Source organism: Stenella coeruleoalba (assembly GCF_951394435.1).
Source record: "Stenella coeruleoalba genome assembly, chromosome: 7".
Lineage (NCBI taxonomy): Eukaryota > Metazoa > Chordata > Mammalia > Artiodactyla > Delphinidae > Stenella > Stenella coeruleoalba.
This window is the reverse complement of record NC_137153.1, coordinates 2,156,362-2,179,342: the sequence shown is the minus strand read 5'-3', so window position 1 is coordinate 2,179,342 and position 22,981 is coordinate 2,156,362. Positions and strand designations below refer to the sequence as shown.

At 44.6% G+C, this 22,981-nt stretch overlaps 1 long non-coding RNA gene across 7 annotated transcripts in view; it reads left to right on the top strand.

Annotated features, from left to right (window-relative positions):
- Nucleotides 1-22,981, top strand: part of LOC307189637 — a 2,307,304-nt gene that overhangs the window by 1,859,404 nt on the left and 424,919 nt on the right. The window contains exon 11 of one of the 7 annotated variants that reach the window (XR_013829236.1): nucleotides 17,880-17,960. The exons of the other annotated variants lie outside the window; for them this stretch is intronic. This is a non-coding gene — a long non-coding RNA (uncharacterized lncRNA). Of the gene's footprint in view, nucleotides 1-17,879; nucleotides 17,961-22,981 lie in introns of those variants that run through there. 7 annotated transcript variants of the gene reach the window in all.

Below are 22,981 nucleotides of genomic sequence, written 5' to 3'. Positions count from 1 at the left end.
ATTCTTTTCCGGTGACTTGAGTGTGCTGAGTGCAGTTCTTTTAGCTACCGTGTAGGCCTTGTTGATTATCAGTTTGGTATTTGGAATGGTATCTTTGCTAATTTCAACCTCCTGGATGATGCCTCACCCCTCCCCACCTTTCCCGTTTAGCAGCCTTATGCGTGTTTTCTACATATTTGACTATGTTTTTGTTTTGTAATTTATTTCATGTGTAGCCATTTTGGATTCCACCTTTAAGTGATATCTTATGATATGTGTCTTTTTCTTTTTGAATTCTGTCACTTAGAATGCTCATACGTAACTCCTCCGGAGTCGTTACAACTGGCCATATTTCATTGATTTCCAGGCTGAATAATATTCCACTCTACCTAAGTACCACATCTCTATCCATTTTTTCCCTCCAGAGACATTTAAGTTATATCCTAGTCGAGGATCTTTTAAACAGAGAGGGGGTAAACATTGGGGTGCCTGTGTCCTCTCGATTTTTGTTTTTCCCAAGATATACGCCCATGAGTGCAAGTGCCCTATGCTCTGTAGCTCATTTTTTAGATGCTTTAGTAAACACAATACACTTCTCCAGAATGGCCGTTGGCAATATACATTTCCACTATAAGTCTCACAGGGCTCCCTCTTCTCGTTGCCCTGTCCTGCATTTCTGTTGTTTACGCTTTATGAGGATGGCTCTTCTGACTGATGCGAAGTGATATCTTTTGTAGTATTGACTTCCAGTGCCCACCTGTTTGGTTGGCTAAAAAAGTGTATGCCCTTTTCTTGAATATATACAGAAAAGAACGCATACACCCTTTTTGGCCAACTGCAATGTTGGCAATGTTGGCAATGTTCAGCTCCTTTTCTTGTGCTTAATGGCGAGTCCTTTCTACCTCCTCAAATCCCTTTCCTGCCATTCTCCCTTGCTTACAAGTCCTTTTCTCTGACTTTCCTCAAGACATTTTTCAGTGATGGATATTTTCAACTCTGCAGTTTTGTGAATTTTACTGCCCCTGAGTTCCATTGTTCAACTCGTGTTTATGGGAACTGGCCACAAAGCAGCGGGATTTCCTCAAGCCCTATACTGTTTCCATGGGCAACCCTAGCCTTTGGTCAATTCGTCTTCCTGATTGGAAATTAGAGTGACATGTGCCTGTCTGAACACCTAGGACTTGTCTCTCATTGTTCCTCATCCTTCCGCTTCATCCTCTGGACAAATTCCAAACTGTACGCAACAGGATGTTGACAGTGCTGACATCTCCAAGTGGGGAGACTGTTAGTAAAGACGCTGGAGGGGTGAACCCGAGCACCAGGAGATGAGGAGATAAGATGCCTTTTCCAAACTCTTCCCGATCAGATGGTATACCATCCTCTGGGTGTGACAGACATGTTTTAGCAGTAGGAAGAGTCCCATTCATGTAAGGAGAACACCAGGGCTTTTTCAAAATCAGTGTCTCTCCAAAACCCAAACTGGGGAAGTTTTTAAGCTACGGCTACACATATGTTCATTAAGGGCCTTGGGGAGTAGGCAGAGTCCAAACTTTAGATGATTGAAGTCTTCAGGGTCAGAAGCACTCACCACCAGCTTCCCTTAGGCTACACTTTAACTGTCATTGATAGATGATGTCAATAAAAATATCTATTCTTTTTCAGATTATTTCCCCTTATAGGTTATTGCAAAATGTTGAGTGTAGTTCCCTGTGCTATACAGTAGTTCCTTGTTGATGATCTATTTTATACATAGCAGTGTGTATGTGTTCATTCCAAACTGTTAATTTATCCCTCCTCCCACCTTTCCCCTTTGGTAATAATAAATTATAAGATTTTATACTTCTCAGAAATGGGGAGCTGAAAGAGAGGTATCATTTTCAATGGAAAAGCATTTAAAACAAGATTGAAGGTTTAACCAAGATTATTAGCTGTACATCCTTGGAAAGAAATCACTTCGTTTCTCTAATATTGACCTGACAAATAAGACAAACCTTTTCACTGAACTTGCTTATAAAAAGTGATGGAAATATCAAATGGAAGTGTTAAAAACATCTTATTTTACCCGAGCCTTATACACTGTTCTATGTTAACTACAGTTTGGCTCACACATCTGTTCATTGAGGTTACAATAGTCTCAATTTCTGTTATTGATCCTCCAGAGTGGACCCCAACAAGTGTCCCCCTGCCCAGTGTCATTGGGGCCAACAGATCGAGACTGAGTTTGGTTCACAAGCAAAGGAAACTTTATATTTTGATCAGAGAATGGAGAGGTGAGAGCATGCACTACCCCGTGGGCTGTGGGCTGGGCTGCTGTGTAGAGATCCTGTCAGAGTCAGTGGGAGGGAGGGAGGCGGCGGAGCTCTCGAGGGCCGGGTTGGCTGTAGCTCAGGCTCTATATCGTGGAGTCTGCACTGGGCCCCAGGAGCTGAGGTGTCGACCCAGCCATTCTGCACTAGGAAATCTGGTCTGAAGTGCTGGGTGTGGAACCTCTGCATGCGGGACCCTAGGAGCACGTGAAATTAGACAAAGCACAAAGGATAAAAAAGGTTAGACTTGACTTTATTGCCCAGATTCTATTTTTATCTCCCAGGGATTTTTAATGGGCTTTGCTGGGGACAAACCCCTCCTCTGCCTTTTGTCCCGTTCCTCATTCTTGGAGTGCTGAGGGTGCAGACCCTTCTTCTGTAACTGCTGAGTGCTGAGTTGGGAGCCCTCATACCCTGGGGCGAGGGTCAGAGCTTCTCCCCAGCAGCCTCCCGGTGACGTTGATTGTCCCCAGGACCCCTGCCTCCCTGCTCGTCCACCTGAGCACCAGCATTGGAAGTGTTATAGATTCTAATGACCTTTAAGGGTCCAGGAAAGAGATGTGCAGAGACGCTGTGGGGGCCGGTTTCACCCCGCCCCACATTTGTTCGGCCACCTTAGGCTGACCGTCTCTGCCAGCCTAGATGCTCTGACCAGTAGTCTGCGCTTTCTTCAGTTAGGCCCCTGAATTAACGTACAAACAGCACCAGGTGTCAGAGCCCTGCCCGCTCAACTCCCAGACAGTCCAGGGTCAGTGGTGATCAAGGACCATGATGGCTACTGAGTCAACAGCCTTTTGAAGTAAACAGGAGTCCAGCCGGTCTTATTGGCCACCATCATCACGGTGTCTGTAGGCTTTTCTATGGTGACAGTGTGGTATACTGTTCCCCCGCCAAGATTATTAGCTCCCCTCTGGGTGCAGTAAGTCCTGCAAGCAGTAGTCTACTCTTTTGGGACACACTCTTGTTGTTTTATGAGAGAAACTCCAGGTCAAGTGATGTTCACACGAGTCGTCATGGTGCCCTGTTGCCCCCGGTTATCTCTCTGGATGTTGGAGTTGGAGGGCCTCCTCACTCGAGGTCAGTGTGCCCACGGAGCGAACCCTGCAACTTCAGGGCATGGTTGGTGGTTAGGATCACCACGTGGGGTCCTTTTCCCTTAGGAGGGAGGTGGCCTTTTGGGCTGCTGATTTCCAGGTTTTTAGATACCGCCAGTATCTTGGCCAGATGTGGCAGTGGGCCAAGCCCCTTAGTGACCGTAGTTTATCCTACCTGGATGGCATTCTTGCATTGTTCCATTTCAAGTGGTCCCAGTTTTTGCACTAATTCTCCAATGGCGATTCACCTTTCACCGGGAATGTAAAGGTCAAAGGGTTTAGCTAAATTGGGAGTTCCAGGGCAAGGGTCTGAATTGACTGCTCTTTCCATTCTTGAAAGGCCACTTCTGGATTCTATTCAAAAGGATCATCATCTTTTCCTTTCAGTGTTTCATATAGAGGCCCAGCTAGTAGACTGTAGCTAGGGATCCAGAAGCAGCAAACCCTGGCCTCCCCAGGAACCCCTAAGCTGTCTTCTAGTTTTAGAAAGGGGTAAGGCTGAAAATGGTTTCTTCCCTTTCCTGGGATGGGCTTCTCTGACCTTCTGTGAGAATGAAGCCCAGGCAGGTCACCGCAGTCTGTGATATTTGAGCTTTTTCTTGGACAACTTCTATCCTTTATTGGCTTGGTAGTTCAGAGGCCTCCTTAGTAGGGCTGGTGATCAGAATGTCATCTGCATATTGAAGGAGGGTTTCCTTTTCCAGAGGTAGAACTTTTAGGTCTTTAGCTAAGCTTTCCCCAAAGATGGTGTGGGAATTTTTGCACCCTTGGGGCCAGACGGCCCGGAAGTATTGTTTTAGTTGTATGTTGAGTCCTGCCACTCACAAGCCAAAATTTCTTGTGACTCTGGGACTAATGGAATGCAAAAGAAGGCATCATTGAAGACTAATACAGAATACCATGTCCTGGTGGTTGGTAGAATGACCAGCAGGGTGTAGGAATTAGGAGCAACTGGAGGTATATCCTCGGTGGCTTCACTGACTGTCCTGACATCCTTTACCAGGTCCCCAGCAGCCCATGGGGCTCTCGTGGTCAGACCAATCCCAGAATATGGAGCTCACCTGGGCAGGTACCCCACCCCCACCCCAGCCCACGGGGCTCTCGTGGTCAGGCCCCTCCCAGGATACAGAGCTACCCTTGCAGGTACCGTGGCAGGGCTGGGCACACAGGAACCGTGCACATAGCCCTCATTGCAGAGCACCCCCAGCTCACCTGTCGCTCAGAGCTGACACAGAGCACCTCAGAGCAGGACTTGAACTAACAAACAGCAGCTGCGACAAGTCTGTGACCCTGGGCATCACTCCGTGAGGCCTCCCTCCACCTGGTCTTCCAGAGACTTCCACTGCACCCGGGGCACCAGGCCTCTGTCTCCAACCACCACCCACCCCTCCTCTCCCTGACTCCTGGGTTCCTCTCATTAGGAGAGGGTTTTCTTGAAGTTGTCTCCCACTCATGGGCCAGATAAAATGATTAGAAAACAAGCCAAAGCTGCAGCCCCTTGTCTATCCTGACTCTCAGGAGCCCACACCTGTTCCTTGGACCTGGCCGGTTCAGCAAGTTCCATTTTCTGCAACTGTGAGCCCCTGAGGGGTGATGATTGGCTGACCTGGGCAGCCTTACCGTGCCGGCCAGCCCTCCCCAGGTGTGCCTGGGTTGAGATCAATATAAATACCACTCCAGGCAGCAAGAGCCCCTGCAGCCGTGCCTGACGCCATTTTCTCTGCCCTGTCAGCAGTCTCGGGGCTGGGCTGGTGGGAGGGAGTGAGAGGCCACGGCTTTGTGGGTGGCCCAGTGTGAGTGGGGCTCTGCTGGACTTTCTGCAGCAGTTGCCAGGCTGCCACCTGCTAAAGAAGAGGATGTGTCACCCATACCTGCTGCTGGAATTTCTCCCTGGGCAGAGGTGAGGAAGGAAAAAAGCAGTGGGGGCAGGGACAGGACGGGTATCTCAGGCAGGGAAATGGAAATCTTCCAGAAGAGCACCCAGGGCCAGGACCATCCTGGCTGGCCTGCAGGCACCAAGTCGGCCGGCATGCTGTCACTCGTGTGGCTCTATGGCCCTTCCTCTAGGCTTTCAAGTCCTTGTATATATTCAGGTGTTTTACCTGGGACGGGTGGGAATAGTTCAGCAGCAACTGGCCTGGGGCTCAGCTCACGTTTACTCACAGATGCCTCGGCACGGTGCCCCAGCTTTGCAATGAGGACGCTTGTTGCGTGGGGGCTGCTGGCTGAATGGGAGACGATTCCCCACCACTGACCAACTTCAGAATTGTTTACAACTGGAGCAAGTGCCCTGATACGGTTTTCCTCTGTGGAACTGGTGGGTTCTGTGTTTTTTTTCTCTTTTTCGTTTTTGGTTCAAGGTAGATTTTATTCCTCTTTTTTGTATTTACAGATATAAGCATGGAAATAATTTATTCATATAAATACATGTATGTGCAGGGAATAATTGTTTTTTCTGTTTTATTTTTTAAATTTTACTTCTTTTTAATTTTGAATTTTATTTTATATTTTTATACAGCAGGTTCTTATTGGTTATCTATTTTATACATATAAATGTATACATGCCAATCCCAGTCTCTCAACTCCTCCCACCACCACCCCCCCAACAGCTTTCCCCCCTTGTTGTCCATACGTTTGTTGTCTACATCTGTTGCTCTATTTATGCCTTGCAAAATGGTTAATCTGTACAGTTTTTCTAGGTTCCACATATATGCATGAATATACAAGATTTGTTTTTCTCCTTCTGACTTACTTCACTCTGTATGACAGTCTCTAGATCCATCGACGTCTCTACAAATGACCCAATTTCATTCCTTTTCATGGCTTAGTAATATTCCATTTTATATATGTACCACAGCTTTATGCATTCGTCTGTCTGTGGGCATTTAGGTTGCTTCCATTACCTCGATATTGTAAATAGTGATGCAATGAACATTGCGGTGAATGACTCTTTTTGATTTATGGTTTTGTCTGGGTATATGTCCAGTACTGGGATTGCTGTATCATATGGTAATTCTATTGTTAGTTTCTTAAGAAATTCCATATTGTTCTCCATAATGACTGTATCAATTTATATTCCCAACAATAGTGGAAGAGGGTTCCTTTTCTCCACACCCTTTCCAGCATTTTTTGTTTGTAGATTTTCAATGATGCCTATTCTACCAGGTGTGAGGTGATACCTCATTGTTGAATCCATTTCGTTGAGCAAGGGGTAGCTCTTGTCTATTACATATTTGGCTTATGGAACGGTATCTGTGCTAATTTCAAACTCTGCTTTTATGCAGCACCCCAACTCACCTTCCCCCTTAAGCAGGCATAAGTTGGTTTTCTAAACTTGAGACCCTGTTCTGTTTTGTAATTCAGTTCATGTGTAGCCAAGTTCACATTCCGTGTATTAGTGATACCTTATGATGTTTCTTTTTCTGTGTGACTTATTTCACTTAGAATCATCGTGCCTCAATCCACTCATTATGCTGGTACGGGCCTGGTGACATAGATTTCATTGCTGAGTGGTATTCTGTTGTACAGAAGTACCGCAACTTCTTTATCCATTATTTGCTCTCTGGGATATTTAACTTGTGCCAGAGAAGAGATTCCTGTAAAAAGAGCCGTCCCAAATTTTGGGGTTGCTGTGTCTTTTTGATATTAATTTCCCTAAGCTATAGGACCATAAGTGGAAGTGCCCTAGGCTCTGTTGCTTTGTTTTTTAGATGTTTCAGGAAACACCATACACTTCTCCCGAGTGGTTGTTGGCAATTTACATCCCGCCCATCAGCATAACAAGGCTCCCAGTTCTCCATGGCCTGTCCTGCCTTTCTGGATTTTACACTTTTTTCAGATGGCCCTTTTGACCGGGGGGAAGTGAGACTTCATTGTAGTGCAGATTTCCTTTGCAAGGTTGCTTGGTTGGCCAAAAAGGGCGTATGCGTTTTTTCCTGAATATATTCAGGAAAAAACGCATACGCCCTTTTTGGCCAAGTGCATCATTGTGGACGTTCTGCCTCTTTTCCTATGCTTTCAATGCAATTCCAGTCTACCTCCTGAAATCGGTTTCCTGCAATTCTGCCCCGCTTTCAAGTCCTCTTGGCAGCCTTACTTCAGTCTATTTTTGGACGATAGCTGTCATTTATAACTCTGCAGGTTTGTGAATTACAGTGCCCCTGAGCTCCTTTCTTCAACTCTCTTTCTTGTGACCTGTCCGCAACACCACAGGATGGCTTTAGGCCCTAAACTGGTTCCGGCCCGGCATGGTGAGCCTTTGGTTAATTCCTCTTCCTGGTGGGAAATGAGAGTTAAATTTGCCCGTCCAGACACCTCCAGCTAGCCTCTCATTGGTTCTCGCTATTCCTGTTCATCTTCCGCAGAAATTGCAAACTGGGCCAAACAGGAGGTTAAAGGGACTGACTCTCCAAGTGGGGAGAGTGTTAGTAAAGCGTCTGGAATGTTGCACCTGAGTACCAGGGGAGGAAAACTGAGACATATTTGAACACGTCTCCCGATCACATGGTTGATCATACTCTAGGTTCCACATGCATGTTTTAGCTGAAGGAAGAATACCTTAAACCTGGGTAGTTGAAACCCGTGGAATGGGTACCATGCAATATGACTTCAAAGGGTCTTCATTTGCTCACCGAACCTCTCCAATCCTATCACTGCTGCGTTTATGCCCCTGTACACATGCTTGATTCTCTTTCGGAGACATAGCAATCCATAGGTTTTAAGATACTTACTAGTCAGGTACATTCTTAGGCGTTTAATATGGGGTTTTGAGTCCATTTGGTTGAGCAAGGAGTAGCTCTTGTCTATTCCATATTTGGCTTAAGGAACTTTATCTGTGCTCATTTCAATCTCTGGTTTTATGCAGCACCCCAACTCACCTTTCCCCTTAAGCAAGCATAAGTTGGTTTTCTAAATTTGAGACCCTGTTCTGTTTTGGAATGCAGTTCCTGTGTAGCCAAGTTTACATTCCGTGTATTAGTGATATCTTATGATGTTTCTTTTTCTGTGTGACTTATTTCAGTTAGAATCATCGTACCTGAATCCACTCATTATGCTGCTACGGGCCTGATGACATAGATTTCATTGCTGAGTGATACTGCATTGTACGTAAGTACCACAAGTTCTTTATCCATTTTTCACTTTCTGTGATATTGAACTTGTACGGTAAACGAGGTTCTTGTAAACGGAGGAGTCCCAAATTTGGGGTGGCTGTGTCTTTTTGATTTTAATTTCCCTAAGCTATAGGACCATAAGTGGAAGTGCCCTAGGCTCTGTTGCTTTGTTTTTTAGATGTTTCAGGAAACACCATACACTTCTCCCGAGTGGTTGTTGGCAATTTACATCCCGCCCATCAGCATAACAAGGCTCCCAGTTCTCCATGGCCTGTCCTGCCTTTCTGGATTTTACAGTTTTTTCAGATGGCCCTTTTGACCGGGGGGAAGTGAGACTTCATTGTAGTGCAGATTTCCTTTGCAAGCTTGCTTGGTTGGCCAAAAAGGGCGTATGCGTTTTTTCCTGAATATATTCAGGAAAAAACACATACGCCCTTTTTGGCCAAGTGCATCATTGTGGACGTTCTGCCTCTTTTCCTATGCTTTCAATGCAATTCCAGTCTACCTCCTGAAATCGGTTTCCTGCAATTCTGCCCCGCTTTCAAGTCCTCTTGGCAGCCTTACTTCAGTCTATTTTTGCTCGATAGCTGTCATTTATAACTCTGCAGGTTTGTGAATTACAGTGCCCCTGAGCTCCTTTCTTCAACTCGCTTTCTTGTGACCTGGCCGCAACACCGCAGGATGGCTTCAGGCCCTAATCTAGTTCCGGCACGGCACGCTGAGCCTTTGGTTAATTCCTCTTCCTGGTGGGAAATGAGAGTTAAATTTGCCTGTCCAGACACCTCCAGCTAGTCTCTCATTGGTTCTCGCTATTCCTGTTCATCTTCCGCAGAAATTGCAAACTGGGCCAAACAGGAGGTTAAAGGGACTGACTCTCCAAGTGGGGAGAGTGTTAGTAAAGCGTCTGGAATGTTGCACCCGAGTACCAGGGTACGAAAACTGAGACATATTTGAACACGTCTCCCGATCGCATGGTTGATCATACTCTAGGTTCCACATGCATGTTTTAGCTGAAGGAAGAATACCTTAAACCTGGAGAGTTAAGACACGTGTAATGGGTACCATGCAATATGAATTCAAAGGGTCTTCATTTGCTCACCGAACCTCTCCAATCCTATCACTGCTGCGTTTATGCCCCTGTACACATGCTTGATTCTCTTTCGGAGACATAGCAATCCATAGGTTTTAAGATACTTACTAGTCAGGTACATTCTTAGGCGTTTAATATGCGGTGTTGAGTCCATTTCGTTGAGCAAGGAGTAGTTCTAGTCTATTCCATATTTGACTTAAGGAACTTTATCTGTGCTCATTTAAATCTCTGGTTTTATGCAGCACCCCAACTCACCCCTACCCTTAAGCAAGCATAAGTTGGTTTTCTAAATTTGAGACCCTGTTCTGTTCTGTAATTCAGTTCCTGTGTAGCCATTTTTACATTCTGTGTATTACTGATATCTTATGATGTTACTTTTTCTGTGTGACTTATTTCAGTTAGAATCATCATACCTGAATCCACTCATTGTGCTGCTAAGGGCCTGATGACACAGATTTCATTGCTGAGTGATATTGCTTGGTAGGTAAATACCACAACTTCTTTATCCATTTTTCACTTTCTGCGATGTTGAACTTGTACTGTAAACGAGGTTCTTGTAAACAGAGCCGTTTCAAACTTTGGGGTGGCTGTGTCTTTTTGATTTTAATTTCCCTAAGCTATAGGACCATAAGTGGAAGTGCCCTAGGTTCTGTTGCTTTGTTTTTTAGATGTTTCAGGAAACACCATACACTTCTCCCGAGTGGTTGTTGGCAATTTACATCCCACCCATCAGCATAACAAGGCTCCCAGTTCTCCATGGCCTGTCCTGCCTTTCTGGATTTTACACTTTTTTCAGATGGCCCTTTTGACCGGGGGGAAGTGAGACTTCATTGTAGTGCAGATTTCCTTTGCAAGCTTGCTTGGTTGGCCAAAAAGGGCGTATGCGTTTTTTCCTGAATATATTCAGGAAAAAACGCATACGCCCTTTTTGGCCAAGTGCATCATTGTGGACGTTCTGCCTCTTTTCCTATGCTTTCAATGCAATTCCAGTCTACCTCCTGAAATCGGTTTCCTGCAATTCTGCCCCGCTTTCAAGTCCTCTTGGCAGCCTTACTTCAGTCTATTTTTGGACGATAGCTGTCATTTATAACTCTGCAGGTTTGTGAATTACAGTGCCCCTGAGCTCCTTTCTTCAACTCGCTTTCTTGTGAGCTGGCCGCAACACCGCAGGATGGCTTCAGGCCCTAATCTGGTTCCGGCACGGCACGCTGAGCCTTTGGTTATTTCCTCTTCCTGGTGGGAAATAAGAGTTAAATTTGCCCGTACAGACACCTCCAGCTAGCCTCTCATTGGTTCTCGCTATTCCTGTTCATCTTCCGCAGAAATTGCAAACTGGGCCAAACAGGAGGTTAAAGGCGCTGACTCTCCAAGTGGGGAGAGTGTTAGTAAAGCGTCTGGAAATTTGCACCCGAGTACCAGGGTACGAAAACTGAGACATATTTGAACACGTCTCCCGATCACATGGTTGATCATACTCTGGGTTCCACATGCATGTTTTAGCTGAAGGAAGAATACCTAAAACCTGGGTAGTTGAAACCCGTGGAATGGGTACCATGCAATATGACTTCAAAGGGTCTTCATTTGCTCACCGAACCTCTCCAATCCTATCACTGCTGCGTTTATGCCCCTGTACACATGCTTGATTCTCTTTCGGAGACATAGCAATCCATAGGTTTTAAGATACTTACTAGTCAGGTACATTCTTAGGCGTTTAATATGGGGTTTTGAATCCATTTGGTTGAGCAAGGAGTAGCTCTTGTCTATTCCATATTTGGCTTAAGGAACTTTATCTGTGCTCATTTCAATCTCTGGTTTTATGCAGCACCCCAACTCACCTTTCCCCTTAAGCAAGCATAAGTTGGTTTTCTAAATTTGAGACCCTGTTCTGTTTTGGAATGCAGTTCCTGTGTAGCCAAGTTTACATTCCGTGTATTAGTGATATCTTATGATGTTTCTTTTTCTGTGTGACTTATTTCAGTTAGAATCATCGTACCTGAATCCACTCATTATGCTGCTACGGGCCTGATGACATAGATTTCATTGCTGAGTGATACTGCATTGTACGTAAGTACCACAAGTTCTTTATCCATTTTTCACTTTCTGTGATATTGAACTTGTACGGTAAACGAGGTTCTTGTAAACGGAGGAGTCCCAAATTTGGGGTGGCTGTGTCTTTTTGATTTTAATTTCCCTAAGCTATAGGACCATAAGTGGAAATGCCCTAGGCTCTGTTGCTTTGTTTTTTAGATGTTTCAGGAAACACCATACACTTCTCCCGAGTGGTTGTTGGCAATTTACATCCCGCCCATCAGCATAACAAGGCTCCCAGTTCTCCATGGCCTGTCCTGCCTTTCTGGATTTTACAGTTTTTTCAGATGGCCCTTTTGACCAGGGGGAAGTGAGACTTCATTGTAGTGCAGATTTCCTTTGCAAGCTTGCTTGGTTGGCCAAAAAGGGCGTATGCGTTTTTTCCTGAATATATTCAGGAAAAAACACATACGCCCTTTTTGGCCAAGTGCATCATTGTGGACGTTCTGCCTCTTTTCCTATGCTTTCAATGCAATTCCAGTCTACCTCCTGAAATCGGTTTCCTGCAATTCTGCCCCGCTTTCAAGTCCTCTTGGCAGCCTTACTTCAGTCTATTTTTGCTCGATAGCTGTCATTTATAACTCTGCAGGTTTGTGAATTACAGTGCCCCTGAGCTCCTTTCTTCAACTCGCTTTCTTGTGACCTGGCCGCAACACCGCAGGATGGCTTCAGGCCCTAATCTAGTTCCGGCACGGCACGCTGAGCCTTTGGTTAATTCCTCTTCCTGGTGGGAAATGAGAGTTAAATTTGCCTGTCCAGACACCTCCAGCTAGTCTCTCATTGGTTCTCGCTATTCCTGTTCATCTTCCGCAGAAATTGCAAACTGGGCCAAACAGGAGGTTAAAGGGACTGACTCTCCAAGTGGGGAGAGTGTTAGTAAAGCGTCTGGAATGTTGCACCCGAGTACCAGGGTACGAAAACTGAGACATATTTGAACACGTCTCCCGATCGCATGGTTGATCATACTCTAGGTTCCACATGCATGTTTTAGCTGAAGGAAGAATACCTTAAACCTGGAGAGTTAAGACACGTGTAATGGGTACCATGCAATATGAATTCAAAGGGTCTTCATTTGCTCACCGAACCTCTCCAATCCTATCACTGCTGCGTTTATGCCCCTGTACACATGCTTGATTCTCTTTCGGAGACATAGCAATCCATAGGTTTTAAGATACTTACTAGTCAGGTACATTCTTAGGCGTTTAATATGCGGTGTTGAGTCCATTTCGTTGAGCAAGGAGTAGTTCTAGTCTATTCCATATTTGACTTAAGGAACTTTATCTGTGCTCATTTAAATCTCTGGTTTTATGCAGCACCCCAACTCACCTTTACCCTTAAGCAAGCATAAGTTGGTTTTCTAAATTTGAGACCCTGTTCTGTTCTGTAATTCAGTTCCTGTGTAGCCATTTTTACATTCTGTGTATTACTGATATCTTATGATGTTACTTTTTCTGTGTGACTTATTTCAGTTAGAATCATCATACCTGAATCCACTCATTGTGCTGCTAAGGGCCTGATGACACAGATTTCATTGCTGAGTGATATTGCTTGGTAGGTAAATACCACAACTTCTTTATCCATTTTTCACTTTCTGCGATGTTGAACTTGTACTGTAAACGAGGTTCTTGTAAACAGAGCCGTTTCAAACTTTGGGGTGGCTGTGTCTTTTTGATTTTAATTTCCCTAAGCTATAGGACCATAAGTGGAAGTGCCCTAGGTTCTGTTGCTTTGTTTTTTAGATGTTTCAGGAAACACCATACACTTCTCCCGAGTGGTTGTTGGCAATTTACATCCCGCCCATCAGCATAACAAGGCTCCCAGTTCTCCATGGCCTGTCCTGCCTTTCTGGATTTTACACTTTTTTCAGATGGCCCTTTTGACCGGGGGGAAGTGAGACTTCATTGTAGTGCAGATTTCCTTTGCAAGCTTGCTTGGTTGGCCAAAAAGGGCGTATGCGTTTTTTCCTGAATATATTCAGGAAAAAACGCATACGCCCTTTTTGGCCAAGTGCATCATTGTGGACGTTCTGCCTCTTTTCCTATGCTTTCAATGCAATTCCAGTCTACCTCCTGAAATCGGTTTCCTGCAATTCTGCCCCGCTTTCAAGTCCTCTTGGCAGCCTTACTTCAGTCTATTTTTGGACGATAGCTGTCATTTATAACTCTGCAGGTTTGTGAATTACAGTGCCCCTGAGCTCCTTTCTTCAACTCGCTTTCTTGTGAGCTGGCCGCAACACCGCAGGATGGCTTCAGGCCCTAATCTGGTTCCGGCACGGCACGCTGAGCCTTTGGTTATTTCCTCTTCCTGGTGGGAAATGAGAGTTAAATTTGCCCGTACAGACACCTCCAGCTAGCCTCTCATTGGTTCTCGCTATTCCTGTTCATCTTCCGCAGAAATTGCAAACTGGGCCAAACAGGAGGTTAAAGGCGCTGACTCTCCAAGTGGGGAGAGTGTTAGTAAAGCGTCTGGAAATTTGCACCCGAGTACCAGGGTACGAAAACTGAGACATATTTGAACACGTCTCCCGATCACATGGTTGATCATACTCTGGGTTCCACATGCATGTTTTAGCTGAAGGAAGAATACCTAAAACCTGGGTAGTTGAAACCCGTGGAATGGGTACCATGCAATATGACTTCAAAGGGTCTTCATTTGCTCACCGAACCTCTCCAATCCTATCACTGCTGCGTTTATGCCCCTGTACACATGCTTGATTCCCCTTCGGAGACATAGCAATCCATAGGTTTTAAGATACTTACTAGTCAGGTACATTCTTAGGCGTTTAATATGCGGTGTTGAGTCCATTTCATTGAGAAAGGAGTAGCTCTTGTCTATTCCATATTTGGCTTAAGGAACTTTATCTGTGCTCATTTCAATCTCTGGTTTTATGCAGCACCCCAACTCACCTTTCCCCTTAAGCAAGCATAAGTTGGTTTTCTAAATTTGAGACCCTGTTCTGTTCTGTAATTCAGTTCCTGTGTAGCCAAGTTTCCATTCCGTGTATTACTGATATCTTATGATGTTTCTTTTTCTGTGTGACTTACTTCAGTTAGAATCATCATACCTGAATCCACTCATTGTGCTGCTACGGGCCTGATGACATAGATTTCATTGCTGAGTGATATTGCTTTGTAAGTGAATAGCACAACTTCTTTATCCATTTTTCACTTTCTGCGATGTTGAACTTGTACTGTAAACGAGGTTCGTGTAAACAGAGCCGTTCCAAACTTTGGGGTGGCTGTGTCTTTTTGATTTTAATTTCCCTAAGCTATAGGACCATAAGTGGAAGTGCCCTAGGTTCTGTTGCTTTGTTTTTTAGATGTTTCAGGAAACACCATACACTTCTCCCGAGTGGTTGTTGGCAATTTACATCCCGCCCATCAGCATAACAAGGCTCCCAGTTCTCAATGGCCTGTTGCCTTTCTGGATTTTACACTTTTTTCAGATGGCCCTTTTGACCGGGGGGAAGTGAGACTTCATTGTAGTGCAGATTTCCTTTGCAAGCTTGCTTGGTTGGTCAAAAAGGGCGTATGCGTTTTTTCCTGAATATATTCAGGAAAAAACGCATACGCCCTTTTTGGCCAAGTGCATCATTGTGGACGTTCTGCCTCTTTTCCTATGCTTTCAATGCAATTCCAGTCTACCTCCTGAAATCGGTTTCCTGCAATTCTGCCCCGCTTTCAAGTCCTCTTGGCAGCCTTACTTCAGTCTATTTTTGGACGATAGCTGTCATTTATAACTCTGCAGGTTTGTGAGTTACAGTGCCCCTGAGCTCCTTTCTTCAACTCGCTTTCTTGTGACCTGGCCGCAACACCGCAGGATGGCTTCAGGCCCTAATCTGGTTCCGGCCCGGCATGGTGAGCCTTTGGTTAATTCCTCTTCCTGGTGGGAAATGAGAGTTAAATTTGCCCGTCCAGACACCTCCAGCTAGCCTCTCATTGGTTCTCGCTATTCCTGTTCATCTTCCGCAGAAATTGCAAACTGGGCCAAACAGGAGGTTAAAGGGACTGACTCTCCAAGTGGGGAGAGTGTTAGTAAAGCGTCTGGAATGTTGCACCTGAGTACCAGGGGAGGAAAACTGAGACATATTTGAACACGTCTCCCGATCACATGGTTGATCATACTCTAGGTTCCACATGCATGTTTTAGCTGAAGGAAGAATACCTTAAACCTGGAGAATTGAGACCCGTGTAATGGGTACCATGCAATATGACTTCAAAGGGTCTTCATTTGCTCACCGAACCTCTCCAATCCTATCACTGCTGCGTTTATGCCCCTGTACACATGCTTGATTCTCTTTTGGAGACATAGCAATCCATAGGTGTTAAGATACTTACTAGTCAGGTACATTCTTAGGCGTTTAATATGGGGTTTTGAGTCCATTTCGTTGAGCAAGGAGTAGCTCTTGTCTATTCCATATTTGGCTTAAGGAACTTTATCTGTGCTCATTTCAATCTCTGGTTTTATGCAGCACCCCAACTCACCTTTCCCCTTAAGCAAGCATAAGTTGGTTTTCTAAATTTGAGACCCTGTTCTGTTTTGGAATGCAGATCCTGTGTAGCCAAGTTTACATTCCGTGTATTACTGATATCTTATGATGTTTCTTTTTCTGTGTGACTTATTTCAGTTAGAATCATCGTACCTGAATCCACTCATTATGCTGCTACGGGCCTGATGACATAGATTTCATTGCTGAGTGATACTGCATTGTACGTAAGTACCACAAGTTCTTTATCCATTTTTCACTTTCTGTGATATTGAACTTGTACGGTAAACGGGGTTCTTGTAAACGGAGGCGTCCCAAACTTTGGGGTGGCTGTGTCTTTTTGATTTTAATTTCCCTAAGCTATAGGACCATAAGTGGAATTGCCCTAGGCTCTGTTGCTTTGTTTTTTAGATGTTTCAGGAAACACCATACACTTCTCCCGAGTGTCTGTTGGCAATTTACATCCCGCCCATCAGCATAACAAGGCTCCCAGTTCTCCATGGCCTGTCCTGCCTTTCTGGATTTTACACTTTTTTCAGATGGCCCTTTTGACCGGGGGGAAGTGAGACTTCATTGTAGTGCAGATTTCCTTTGCAAGCTTGCTTGGTTGGCCAAAAAGGGCGTATGCGTTTTTTCCTGAATATATTCAGGAAAAAACGCATACGCCCTTTTTGGCCAAGTGCATCATTGTGGACGTTCTGCCTCTTTTCCTATGCTTTCAATGCAATTCCAGTCTACCTCCTGAAATCGGTTTCCTGCAATTCTGCCCCGCTTTCAAGTCCTCTGGGCAGCCTTACTTCAGTCTATTTTTGGACAATAGCTGTCATTTATAAGTCTGCAGGTTTGTGAATTACAGTGCCCCTGAGCTCCTTTCTTCAACTCGCTTTCTTGTGAGCTGCCCGCAACACCGCAGGATGGCTTCAGGCCCTAATCTGGTTCCGGCACGGCACGCTGAGCCTTTGGTTAATTCCTCTTCCTGGTGGGAAATGAGAGTTAAATTTGCCCGTCCAGACACCTCCAGCTAGTCTCTCATTGGTTCTCGCTATTCCTGTTCATCTTCCGCAGAAATTGCAAACTGGGCCAAACAGGAGGTTAAAGGTGCTGACTCTCCAAGTGGGGAGAGTGTTAGTAAAGCGTCTGGAATGTTGCACCCGAGTACCAGGGTACGAAAACTGAGACATATTTGAACACGTCTCCCGATCACATGGTTGATCATACTCTGGGTTCCACATGCATGTTTTAGCTGAAGGAAGAATACCTAAAACCTGGGTAGTTGAAACCCGTGGAATGGGTACCATGCAATATGACTTCAAAGGGTCTTCATTTGCTCACCGAACCTCTCCAATCCTATCACTGCTGCGTTTATGCCCCTGTACACATGCTTGATTCTCTTTCGGAGACATAGCAATCCATAGGTTTTAAGATACTTACTAGTCAGGTACATTCTTAGGCGTTTAATATGCGGTGTTGAGTCCATTTCGTTGAGCAAGGAGTAGCTCTTGTCTATTCCATATTTGGCTTAAGGAACTTTATCTGTGCTCATTTCAATCTCTGGTTTTATGCAGCACCCCAACTCACCTTTCCCCTTAAGCAAGCATAAGTTGGTTTTCTAAATTTGAGACCCTGTTCTGTTCTGTAATTCAGTTCCTGTGTAGCCAAGTTTACATTCCGTGTATTACTGATATCTTATGATGTTTCTTTTTCTGTGTGACTTATTTCAGTTAGAATCATCATACCTGAATCCACTCATTGTGCTACTAAGTGCCTGATGACACAGATTTCATTGCTGAGTGATATTGCTTTGTAAGTAAATACCACAACTTCTTTCTCCATTTTTCACTTTCTGCGATGTTGAACTTGTACTGTAAACGAGGTTCTTGTAAACAGAGCCGTTCCAAACTTTGGGGTGGCTGTGTCTTTTTGATTTTAATTTCCCTAAGCTATAGGACCATAAGTGGAAGTGCCCTAGGCTCTGTTGCTTTGTTTTTTAGATGTTTCAGGAAACACCATACACTTCTCCCGAGTGGTTGTTGGCAATTTACATCCCGCCCATCAGCATAACAAGGCTCCCAGTTCTCCATGGCCTGTCCTGCCTTTCTGGATTTTACACTGTTTTCAGATGGCCCTTTTGACCGGGGGGAAGTGAAACTTCATTGTAGTGCAGATTTCCTTTGCAAGCTTGCTTGGTTGGCCAAAAAGGGCGTATGCGTTTTTTCCTGAATATATTCAGGAAAAAACGCATATGCCCTTTTTGGCCAAGTGCATCATTGTGGACGTTCTGCCTCTTTTCCTATGCTTTCAATGCAATTCCAGTCTACCTCCTGAAATCTGTTTCCTGCAATTCTGCCCCGCTTTCAAGTCCTCTTGGCAGCCTTACTTCAGTCTATTTTTGGACGATAGCTGTCATTTATAACTCTGCAGGTTTGTGAATTACAGTGCCCCTGAGCTCCTTTCTTCAACTCGCTTTCTTGTGACCTGGCCGCAACACCGCAGGATGGCTTCAGGCCCTAATCTTGTTCCGGCCCGGCATGCTGAGCCTTTGGTTAATTCCTCTTCCTGGTGGGAAATGAGAGTTAAATTTGCCTGTCCAGACACCTCCAGCTAGCCTCTCATTGGTTCTCGCTATTCCTGTTCATCTTCCGCAGAAATTCCAAACTGGGCCAAACAGGAGGTTAAAGGGACTGACTCTCCAAGTGGGGAGAGTGTTAGTAAAGCGTCTGGAATGTTGCACCCGAGTACCAGGGGAGGAAAACTGAGACATATTTGAACACGTCTCCCGTTCACATGGTTGATCATACTCTAGGTTCCACATGCATGTTTTAGCTGAAGGAAGAATACCTTAAACCTGGGTAGTTGAAACCCGTGGAATGGGTACCATGCAATATGACTTCAAAGGGTCTTCATTTGCTCACCGAACCTCTCCAATCCTATCACTGCTGCGTTTATGCCCCTGTACACATGTTTGATTCTCTTTCAGAGACATAGCAATCCATAGGTTTTAAGATACTTACTAGTCAGGTACATTCTTAGGCGTTTAATATGTGGTGTTGAGTCCATTTCGTTGAGCAAGGAGTAGCTCTTGTCTATTCCATATTTGGCTTAAGGAATTTTATCTGTGCTCATTTCAATCTCTGGTTTTATGCAGCACCCCCACTCACCTTTACCCTTAAGCAAGAATAAGTTGGTTTTCTAAATTTGAGACCCTGTTCTGTTCTGTAATTCAATTCCTGTGTAGCCAAGTTTACATTCCGTGTATTACTGATATCTTATGATGTTTCTTTTTCTGTGTGACTTACTTCAGTTAGAATCATCATACCTGAATCCACTCATTGTGCTGCTAAGGGCCTGATGACACAGATTTCATTGCTGAGTGATATTGCTTTGTAAGTAAATACCACAACTTCTTTATCCATATTTCACTTTCTGCGATGTTCAACTTGTACTGTAAACGAGGTTCTTGTAAACAGAGGCGTCCCAAACTTTGGGGTGGCTGTGTCTTTTTGATTTTAATTTCCCTAAGCTATAGGACCATAAGTGGAAGTGCCCTAGGCTCTGTTGCTTTGTTTTTTAGGTGTTTCAGGAAACACCATACACTTCTCCAGAGTGTCTGTTGGCAATTTACATCCCGCCCATCAGCATAACAAGGCTCCCAGTTCTCCATGGCCTGTCCTGCCTTTCTGGATTTTACACTTTTTTCAGATGGCCCTTTTGACCGGGGGGAAGTGAGACTTCATTGTAGTGCAGATTTCCTTTGCAAGCTTGCTTGGTTGGCCAAAAAGGGCGTATGCGTTTTTTCCTGAATATATTCAGGAAAAAACGCATACGCCCTTTTTGGCCAAGTGCATCATTGTGGACGTTCTGCCTCTTTTCCTATGCTTTCAATGCAATTCCAGTCTACCTCCTGAAATCGGTTTCCTGCAATTCTGCCCCGCTTTCAAGTCCTCTTGGCAGCCTTACTTCAGTCTATTTTTGGACGATAGCTGTCATTTATAACTCTGCAGGTTTGTGAATTACAGTGCCCCTGAGCTCCTTTCTTCAACTCGCTTTCTTGTGACCTGGCCGCAACACCGCAGGATGGCTTCAGGCCCTAATCTATTTCCGGCACGGCACGCTGAGCCTTTGGTTAATTCCTCTTCCTGGTGGGAAATGAGAGTTAAATTTGCCCATCCAGACACCTCCAGCTAGCCTCTCATTGGTTCTCGCTATTCCTGTTCATCTTCCGCAGAAATTGCAAACTGGGCCAAACAGGAGGTTAAAGGGACTGACTCTCCAAGTGGGGAGAGTGTTAGTAAAGCGTCTGGAATGTTGCACCCGAGTACCAGGGGAGGAAAACTGAGACATATTTGAACACGTCTCCCGATCACATGGTTGATCATACTCTAGGTTCCACATGCATGTTTTTGCTGAAGGAAGAATACCTTAAACCTGGAGAGTTGAAACCCGTGGAATGGGTACCATGCAATATGACTTCAAAGGGTCTTCATTTGCTCACCGAACCTCTCCAATCCTATCACTGCTGCGTTTATGCCCCTGTACACATGCTTGATTCTCTTTCGGAGACATAGCAATCCATAGGTTTTAAGATACTTACTAGTCAGGTACATTCTTAGGTGTTTAATATGCGGTGTTGAGTCCATTTCATTGAGCAAGGAGTAGCTCTTGTCTATTCCATATTTGACTTAAGGAACTTTATCTGTGCTCATTTCAATCTCTGGTTTTATGCAGCACCCCAACTCACCTTTACCCTTAAGCAAGCATAAGTTGGTGTTCTAATTTTGAGACCCTGTTCTGTTCTGTATTTCAGTTCCTGTGTAGCCAAGTTTACATTCCGTGTATTACTGATATCTTATGATGTTTCTTTTTCTGTGTGACTTATTTCAGTTAGAATCATCATACCTGAATCCACTCATTGTGCTGCTAAGGGCCTGATGACACAGATTTCATTGCTGAGTGATATTGCTTTGTAAGTAAATACCACAAATTCTTTCTCCATTTTTCACTTTCTGCGATGTTCAACTTGTACTGTAAACGAGGTTCTTGTAAACAGAGCCGTTCCAAACTTTGGGGTGGCTGTGTCTTTTTGATTTTAATTTCCCTAAGCTATAGGACCATAAGTGGAAGTGCCCTAGGTTCTGTTGCTTTGTTTTTTAGATGTTTCAGGAAACACCATACACTTCTCCCGAGTGGTTGTTGGCAATTTACATCCCGCCCATCAGCATAACAAGGCTCCCAGTTCTCCATGGCCTGTCCTGTTTTCTGGATTTTACACTTTTTTCAGATGGCCCTTTTGACCGGGGGGAAGTGAGACTTCATTGTAGTGCAGATTTCCTTTGCAAGCTTGCTTGGTTGGCCAAAAAGTGCGTATGCGTTTTTTCCTGAATATATTCAGGAAAAAACGCATACGCCCTTTTTGGCCAAGTGCATCATTGTGGACGTTCTGCCTCTTTTCCTATGCTTTCAATGCAATTCCAGTCTACCTCCTGAAATCGGTTTCCTGCAATTCTGCCCCGCTTTCAAGTCCTCTTGGCAGCCTTACTTCAGTCTATTTTTGGACGATAGCTGTCATTTATAACTCTGCAGGTTTGTGAATTACAGTGCCCCTGAGCTCCTTTCTTCAACTCGCTTTCTTGTGACCTGGCTTCTACACCGCAGGATGGCTTCTGGCCCTAATCTGGTTCCGGTACGGCACGCTGAGCCTTTGGTTATTTCCTCTTCCTGGTGGGAAATGAGAGTTAAATTTGCCCGTCCAGACACCTCTAGCTAGCCTCTCATTGGTTCTCGCTATTCCTGTTCATCTTCCGCAGAAATTGCAAACTGGGCCAAACAGGAGGTTAAAGGCGCTGACTCTCCAAGTGGGGAGAGTGTTAGTAAAGCGTCTGGAATGTTGCACCCGAGTACCAGGGGAGGAAAACTGAGACATATTTAAACACGTCTCCCGTTCACATGGTTGATCATACTTGGGTTCCACATGCATGTTTCAGCTGAAGGAAGAATACCTAAAACCTGGGTAGTTGAAACCCGTGGAATGGGTACCATGCAATATGACTTCAAAGGGTCTTCATTTGTTCACCGAACCTCTCCAATCCTATCACTGCTGCGTTTATGCCCCTGTACACATGCTTGATTCTCTTTCAGAGACATAGCAATCCATAGGTTTTAAGATACTTACTAGTCAGGTACATTCTTAGGCGTTTAATATGCGGTGTTGAGTCCATTTCGTTGAGCAAGGAGTAGCTCTTGTCTATTCCATATTTGACTTAAGGAATTTTATCTGTGCTCATTTCAATCTCTGGTTTTATGCCGCACCCCAACTCACCTTTACCCTTAAGCAAGCATAAGTTGGTGTTCTAATTTTGAGACCCTGTTCTGTTCTGTATTTCAGTTCCTGTGTAGCCAAGTTTACATTCCGTGTATTACTGATATCTTATGATGTTTCTTTTTCTGTGTGACTTATTTCAGTTAGAATCATCATACCTGAATCCACTCATTGTGCTGCTAAGGGCCTGATGACACAGATTTCATTGCTGAGTGATATTGCTTTGTAAGTAAATACCACAAATTCTTTCTCCATTTTTCACTTTCTGCGATGTTCAACTTGTACTGTAAACGAGGTTCTTGTAAACGGAGCCGTTCCAAACTTTGGGGTGGCTGTGTCTTTTTGATTTTAATTTCCCTAAGCTATAGGACCATAAGTGGAAGTGCCCTAGGTTCTGTTGCTTTGTTTTTTAGATGTTTCAGGAAACACCATACACTTCTCCCGAGTGGTTGTTGGCAATTTACATCCCGCCCATCAGCATAACAAGGCTCCCAGTTCTCCATGGCCTGTC